This window comes from Haemaphysalis longicornis, unplaced genomic scaffold, assembly GCF_048455015.1.
Source record: "Haemaphysalis longicornis isolate Haplotype H1 unplaced genomic scaffold, Haemaphysalis longicornis Haplotype H1 scaffold_2, whole genome shotgun sequence".
Taxonomy (NCBI): Eukaryota; Metazoa; Arthropoda; class Arachnida; order Ixodida; family Ixodidae; genus Haemaphysalis; species Haemaphysalis longicornis.
In genome coordinates, this window is record NW_027526295.1 from 77,313,438 (window position 1) to 77,321,883 (window position 8,446).

The 8,446-nt window shown below is 45.2% G+C and overlaps 1 protein-coding gene across 1 annotated transcript in view; it reads right to left on the bottom strand.

Moving 5' to 3' along the window:
* The window catches only part of LOC144169002 (mitochondrial chaperone BCS1-like), a 65,953-nt gene that overhangs the window by 56,949 nt on the left and 558 nt on the right, over nucleotides 1–8,446 (bottom strand). The window lies entirely within an intron of this gene.

Genomic DNA, 8,446 nt, shown 5'->3' on the forward strand with positions numbered 1-8,446 from the left:
GTCACGCTGACTTTGGGACAGAGGGAAATATACACTGTAGGAACTCAGCCCCTATGTGCACCCGCGTATGGTGATTACAGTGCAGCGAGCGTGCGTCGGACAGAGATAGTGACGTCAGTGCGTCATGTGCCTGTGAGTGCATGTGCGATAAACAGTTAGCGGACAATGAAACATGTGGTGCGTACCAAGCCCGGAACATGCGCACAACGGCCCCGTCTGGTATACGCCTCGAGCGCTGCCTGTGGGGGCGCCACTGAAATCCCCCTAGCGGCCCGTTTCGAAACCAGGCGCGGGAGTCGCCGGCCCGCTCACCACTGTCGCCGTTGCTTTTGATGCACGTTCGCCACTGATATTTTCCGTTTGCATGCGTTGGAAATACGTACTTATGTGGAGCAGTCACTCTGTTCGCAAATGTGGTGTATATACGAAAGTGTCAATGCATGTGACACGATCTTACTGTGGCACATTCGGTCCGCATAAGCGCCAGGTGTGTGTCACAAGCAGGCGTCACGAAACCGGCATATATGCATGGAGCTGATTGTAATTGCACTCCCCTGAAGTTTACTAACAGTACCTCCGTAAGCAGCATTCGTTCAGGTGCTCCCTGCGATTTCAATTGGTTTCGTGTGCCTTCATAATCTAGCGGAGCACTCATTCCTGATAGCCCACCAGTTACGCGCTTCATTCCTCTGATATTGATCACTAACCTGAACAAGCCAATGTGGCATAAATTTCACGGCCATTCTACGCAATACGTACGATGGATAATGCAAAATTACATGCGGGAGTCAGCACAAAGAATTTAAGGCTGGGTCGTCTTGTCGCGAGGTGAACTTTCCCAAACAGTGATCGGTTACATAATACCCTCCACTTGTATCCGTGGCCGTGACTAAACGCTTCTTTGAAACATCATCATATGGTACAGGGAGCCCAGAATTTAACACAAAAGTGAAATCAGAGGGCCATACCAGTAACCACACTCTTCCAACGACACCTTTTATCGCTTGATAAATTCCTTGGCGTATACTTGGCGTAAAATGTGTCCGCCGAGTGATCAGCTGCTCGTTAAAGTGAAAAATAAAATAAAGGTCAACACGCAGCTTGCGTGTGATTACTAAAACGGTCATTCTTTGATTTAGCTCCGCATTTCTATACACAACGATAGTTAAGCGCCTCCCTCCTCTCCCTCCTCGTCTTGGAAAATATCAGTGCATTTCGCATCTAGTTGGTCTAGTGAGTTCAACCTTGATTAAGGTTAGACGAACGTCTCTAGGATTTCTGAAGCTGGACTGGGTTTTTTCATCTAACACATTGCTCCCAGACTTGGCAGACCATTTATTTTTCCGTGGTTTCATTAACTCTTCTCGGTCCATGCTATCAGGCGGGAGTGGCACATATTTAACGGCCCACAGACTAGGAATATACTTAACATGTTAGCGTGGCCTCTATTTCTATAAAAGGCACAAGTTATTGTCAGGTATTAGGTAATCACCTCACCGAATGATATTTTTCTACGTGTACATTCAAAACACAGCCGAATTCGTTGTCCCCGCTGCAAAACGAAACCAACCTCTCACTGTGCCAATATTAGGTCTAAACAAGGCGTCAATAGAATTCACTTGCACCTGACATATTCAAAGGTGACAGTGGTGATATGCCGCTGCCGTCGCCGACACCCGTAAGAGTGCCGAAGAAGCGCGCAGTACCACCTCCCCGGTTAGCTCTTGTTGGCGTTTGAACACTCTAATCAGGACACAGCTGTTTTTTTGAAGTGCCCCAAACGTACTATTTGCTTACAGACATCACCATAACAAGATGTTTAGGGCGTGGAAAGGCAAAAAGAAGCGAAAGAGAACCAAAACATTGCATGAGCCGCTACCAGCTGCGCAGCGGACATCCCGTAAGCGCCGCGGAGAAGTGGCGGCAGGCGGCGCAGCGATCACGAAGCTCAAGGCGTATAAAGACTGTTTTCGCGGGTGTGGGAGGGGGGAGTTGGACGGAACAGCTCGGTGGCAGCAGAACCAGGATGGGAGCAGCAAGGAGCACACAACCGGACCGACGACCCCTCGCCAGGTCTGACTAACCAGCACATGTGGTGGGTGCACACGGAGTGGCTTGGTACAAGGACTCGAACGTTGTCGTGAGTGTAGAGCGAAGTGTAGTATTATTTTCCTTCACAATCGGTGCAGCGCGTTTTTTCCGTGTTGCATTATTTACATGACCGTATGTGTTACAAGCTGTTGTTTCTACTCATGTCCTTTTTGGTTTGCCGTCCCAAAATAAACCGGTGATTTCTGTTTCGTGTCGGCGTCACTTCGTCGGACGGGGTCAGGGTCACGAACCCTTCGCACATGAAGGAGGTTCCTTCAACACAAATAAATGCTACCTTAAAAGTGCTGCACGTGGCTTAAATAGGGAGGAATCAAAGTTACTTGACTAGGCCCTGAAGTCTGGTAACGTCAAGAAAAGAATGCAAGAGGGAATGCACTTTAGAACAATTGATTTTAATGAAACGGGCTGTGAAGACAAAATACAGTCCCTAGTAACCCAGTCAGCTCTATTCCATTCATAGAAGACATTTTTTAAACAAAAAAAATGGATTTAAACACCTTCAAATTTTGCGTTAAACCGATGTAATATAAAGAGGAATGAGCCCTAAAAGCATATGTAGTTATCAACTGCTTCACCTGTCTCCTTTAATATCTCAATTATATGTTCGAAGTTTGCAACAGAATTGGTACAATTGACTCTCGATAATTCAACATCGCTTAATTGGAAGTGATGTACCAATCCCGGCAGTTTGACACACAATCCAATGGAAGAAACTGTTCGATAATTCCAAGCTAAAACCCATTACATCAGAAGTTATTTCGAATAAAAAGCAACATGGTGACCACCCATTCACGATTAAATTAAAAATTTTCAAGTGCAAAAACAGCGCCGCGTTCTGCACCGACGTCGGCACCACTGCAACTAACGCAGAGTAAAGCTGATAAAGCGGCAAGCCAGTTGACACTCGCACCAGCATAAGCATCTCTCTCTCTTTTAAAATTCTCAACATTTTTGTTGTTGCACACAGCACTGTATGACACTTCAGGCTTCAATTTTAGGGACAAGTCTCAACTATTATGGAAACTTGTGTTGTACGCTCGACTTGGGGACGGATGTCGATATTCCCAACGGGATCAAGAAGGGAGGAGCATTGCACACTGGTAACAATGCTGTTATTGCGCTCTTTTTTTAATTGGAAATTCGGACAATTCGAAGTTTTTTGAGACCCCCTGGACTTCAAATTAGCGGGAGTCGACTGTATCATTCTTACCGGGACAAAGCAGTCATTTTATTAAACTAAACTCGTATTTTTCACGGCCCCTTTAAAAATTATGGTGGCGCTCCAGCCCATCAGTGCAGAAGCCTGATCCATTCTTAATACTGTCGTCTCATTTCCTGTCTTTTCATCGATGCTTTGTCAAAAAAACGGCAATACCAACCAACCAGCCCAAATGTTTACACATAGATATATCAACCAATTAGTTCGTTGTGTGCAGGATTAATGTTGTGCACCAAATGTGGTGAAAACATATTCCCTCAATGTCCATTAAAGGAACCTCAAGCAGTGTAGGAGCTTTAATAAACCTTGATAACATCTCTCCGTCCACTGTGCATGTGTTGTCGCAGGCTACGGTTTCAAAGTACGTGTATATTTTTCACTTTCAAGGATTCTAATTCAACAGAGACCGTAAACATGCAAAATATTCTCAGATTAAAGCGCTCTTTAATGTCCGTTTTGCGTTATGTAGTAAACAATACTTCCAAAATTTAAGTTTTGCAGTTTAACGCACCGAGGCTATACGTGGGCTATGAGGAGAACCATAATGGAAGGCTCCAGATTGATTCTGACCACCCGGGGAACCTTACCCGCACTGAAATCTCGCCACAGTGGCCTTTTGTAAAGAACACTTCACCTATGCCATTGTTTTTATCTTATTGTTTCGCTGTGCCCTGGATGCCTACCCATGCAAGGGCGATTGGATTCATCTAATGTTTTAATACAGAATAAAGACATCAATTAAGTAGACATATTAAGTGGACGTGGACTTATTAGTAGAAAATAGGAAGAAGAAATGGACGTGGGCAGGGCATGTAATGTGAAGGCAAGATAACCGTTGGTCATTAAGGGGGGACGCGGCTTTCAACTTCGGAAAAATGACCAAAACATCGTTTTTTTGAAACCCGCATATTCGGCTTCTTTGTTTCCTATTCTATGCGTCTGCAAAGTTTTTACGCTGAAAAGCGTCGCAAAGTGGCATAAAAAAATACTTTTGTCAGGCGCGGTGACAAACTATCAGCGCAAAAGGCCGAAAAAACGGCAATTTTCGGAGCACTCTATCTCCGCAACGGTGCCACCGGGCGCGGCCATTTTGATATGGTTAGATCGGCCGAGCGATCGTCTTTCCGGTTCCGCTCGTCTCTTTTATCTTCGTTCATTCACAAACGCACAAACGGCAGAAAAGAAACGACGCACAAACGAAGCTAGAAATAGATGCTGAAGCGCTGTTGGTCCTCCGGTCGGGGCTCAGAACAACGACCCTCCTGATTGGATGTCACGGGCGCAACGCAAGATGGCGGCCGCCTGAGCTGCGTAGCGAGCGCATTGAGTTCATTTTCGCCGCTTCGCTCGGCCGAGTTTCTGTTCAATCTGTGGTATTCAACACGCACGTTATCGCGATGGGAATGCCTGAGATCGCGAGCCAGATTACGGGAAGTTGTGTGGCTCGAAAGGAGGAGGTCATCGAACGCTTCGTGGTGCGCGTGACTCTACCGTCGCCAGACCCCGGAGGGTGACGCGGTGTGCGCGCTTGCGATAGCGGTTCGTGAAGTGAACTTTTAGTCGGGTTTGCGATGTTTACACGCTTAGTTATTGCTGTGTTTTGACTGTGGACTCGCTAGCCTTGAAAAAGAAACGGTCGACGCGTCAAACGCGCTGGCGCGCACGGCATAGCCGACGCGCATTGGAGCAGCACATGACTGGGCAACCGGTTACGATTGAACGCCAGTAGTTGTAATTAATGCCTGCGACGTTAGATTTAATCTTAAAAGCGACCTGACCAGCCATATCAGGTATAATTAAAGTTCGATATGTCGCGGTAAGCGTGCGCTGCGATGCGCGCGAGCCATATCGGCCGTATTGCGCAACGTTTCCCGTGCACTTGTAATTTTCATGCAAACAGGTTTGAGTTAGTAATATAGGAATAAAAATATGTTCTCTGCATTAAAAATGTACGTTACTGTCGCAGCATTTAACAGTGATTTTTTAGGGAAATTATTGATACCATTGCTTAGGGCATACTGGCTTTGCTGCTAGAAATATTGGATGCCTTGAATGTCAAAAGTATTAAAAAAATATGCTCTTGCATTGAAGTTGGGAGTTATGCAGAATACTCTACCAAGCTTCAAAGTAGCTCATTTTCATCCTTGTGGTATGCAAACTTTTGGCAATGAACACCTCTGCACGTATGAGTACTAAGTTGCTGTGCCAGGCAAGATGATAAAACATAAAAAAAAGCCAAAAATGTTCAAATTTAAGTAAAAAAAATGCTCAACTTGTTGCCATGGTGACAACACTGCAAAAGGAGGCTGTTCAGTGCGATACAGCCAACCAGCTAACCTACTTTGCATTGAAAGCCCATTGAAACCCATCTCCCCCTTCGTTTGGTCTGCAAAGTGGGGTATGTACTCTTCACGGAGGAGCTGAAAATGATGTTTTCTGGAAAGAAAAAGGCTGTAAAAGGCACTCCAATTTCAAGGCAAGGCATTCCAGAAGCCCCATGTTCAAAAGGACATGAAAGGCTACAACCATGACGACTTTTGATAAGTGAAACCTATGTTGCAACTTCGGAAGCCGTTTTCTCAAAACAGTTTTTTTTGCCACCTCCGTCGCTTGTACCAGGGATTTTTTTGTGACCGCTGGGTCTATTTTGATTTCGTTTCTTGCATTACATTCCTTGATAAACAGTTCAGGTCGTGACACTCTTGGTTTTCCAGATTTGTTTTTTGTGATTTTTTTATTCGAATAATCGTTCACAGTCAACATGCCTATTGCACATTAACCTCTAAAAAAATGAAAACCAAAAAACATTGTGTTGTAAAAAAAAAATTCTAAAACTGTCACGACCTCGTCCATTCATTTGGGAATGCAAAGCACTTCGAACAAGTTTTCTATCGTGTTTTATAAGCCGCTCAAGCTCGGTACAAGCGGAACAGAAAGAAAATTTAATACATAAAAAAGTTTTCAAAATATTAGTTTGAAATTTTTATGGTGTTATCACGGAAGCATTTCCAGTTGCTGTGCCAATTTTCATCAAAATCCACAAAGAAATAAAAAAGTTGATTTTGAAAGCCACGTCCCCCCTTAAGGGTAACAGAGTGGATCCCCAGAGAAGGCAAGCGTGGCAGGGGGCGGCAGAAGGTTAGATGGGCAGATGAGATCAAGAAGTTTGCAGGGATAAATTGGTCGCAGTCAGCACAGGACCAGGGTAATTGGAGATTAATGGGAGAGGACTTTGCCCTGAAGAGGGCGTAGACAGGATGATGATGATGATGATGATAGACATCAATAGACATTCAATGCCTCTGCTTGGTGCCCCGCTTGGTGTCCTGTTGGTTTGGCCCTTCTAAGGCATGCAATGGACACACACAATGCACAGGCAGGAATGATGACACTTCGCAGCCATAAATCTCATCTAGAAGCCTGCTCAGTCCTGTCCTTGTGATGTTTGAAGCAACATGCTGTTCACGTCTATGCCAACGGGTATACTATCGCAATAATAATAGAAAAAACTACGTCGTCACAATTAATTGTATACTCGGGTACAACTTGAGAACGACAATGCAAGTTGCCCTAGCGCCTCACCACCGCAGCTGGTTGTACCTCCACGTGGTGCAACGAGTGCGTTACTGCAAGTATTTTGAACATGAGCCGTTTTTGTGATTTTTCACACTTAATCTGCCTACAAATTACTCTAGCAATGACAAACAGACTAGGTATGGAAAAGCAGATGACGTCACGCATAAAGCACAATCTCATTTCAAAACGCACTGCGCGCGCGTTGACATCTGGGTCTGTCACTTCGGCGGAGTGATACATCACATGAGCTATTGCTGTTCTTAATAACTTGTACCTAAGCATAGTGCTCACTTGGTGTGATGCACAGCTAATGCGTGAAAGCGCGCGAATTAACACCAAGCTTAATATTTTTTGAAGCTGCAATGTGAACTATGGTAACCTTGCATGTCACTGTCCCCCGATTCTTGCCCCATGCGTCAAGATTTCGGCGCATGTTGAGGACCCTCAGGTAGTCAAAATTATTCCGGAGACGTCTACTACCAAGCACGTCATACCCCCGGTGTAGCTTCAGCACGTTAAAAATCTTACAATCAATCAATCAATCAACCAACTCTTGCCTGCTACTTGCACATGTAAGCAGGTATAGGTATATAGTGAGCCATGTCCTAAATCAAGAACCATCATGATACATTCAAATATGAGCAATGGAGAGCATTTCTTTCAACAGATGCTGTGCGTCTTGGGGATGAGACTGTGCATACGCAGTCTGTACAAAAAAAGGTACAATGAAAAAACCTCAATACCAAAGAACGGCATGCGAGCATTTCGATTCGGCCTGCCGCCATGTTTGGCACTTGATCACAGTACCGTTATATCGCTGTCACGTGGGGTGAAAATGTCACAGCTCGCTAAATTATTTTTCAAGTTTGCACCAAGAGTTCCCCCTTTCCTCCTACGGGTTATATCCCACATTCCCATCCACAGAGGATCAGTCGATGCCTTGTCTTGTTCGAGCCAGCGCGATATTAAAGGCGTCACAAACGAATTGTGATAATTGCCAGAAAAGAACGGGGGGCATCAAATAATCTAACTTGGCAATGCGACGTGCAGCAATACTTCGTTAGGATTACTCCTTATTGCATCACTTGCATGGATCCGCAGTATGTAGTGAAAGCCACGCACTGCGTCGTTCATATATGAATGTACCGTGCATGCATGCTTTTGTCTCTTTCATTTGTTAGTACGAATTAATAGTTTTGAGTAGTTCAGGGGCATTCCAGGACTACCCTCGCGGGAGAAATTGTATGCATAAAAACACTTACGGAGCTGCACTCAGACAGTTCTAGGACAGCACCCCAAAATGACACATCTAGGATACATCTTGAGTCTCCCGCCGACAGCGAGCTAGCGTACCTCCTCCCATTTACCCTCTATATCCCCTTCTACCTCCTCCCCTCCCTCGCTTCCCATTCCTTCCATTCGGCCTAGGCCCAGACACAGGCGTAACAAAATGTTTCGACATGCAACATCGTTTGCCCAACTGCTTATGAATACCACTGCAACAAAGACGTGACGCGGACGGGCATTCAGAGATGCGCG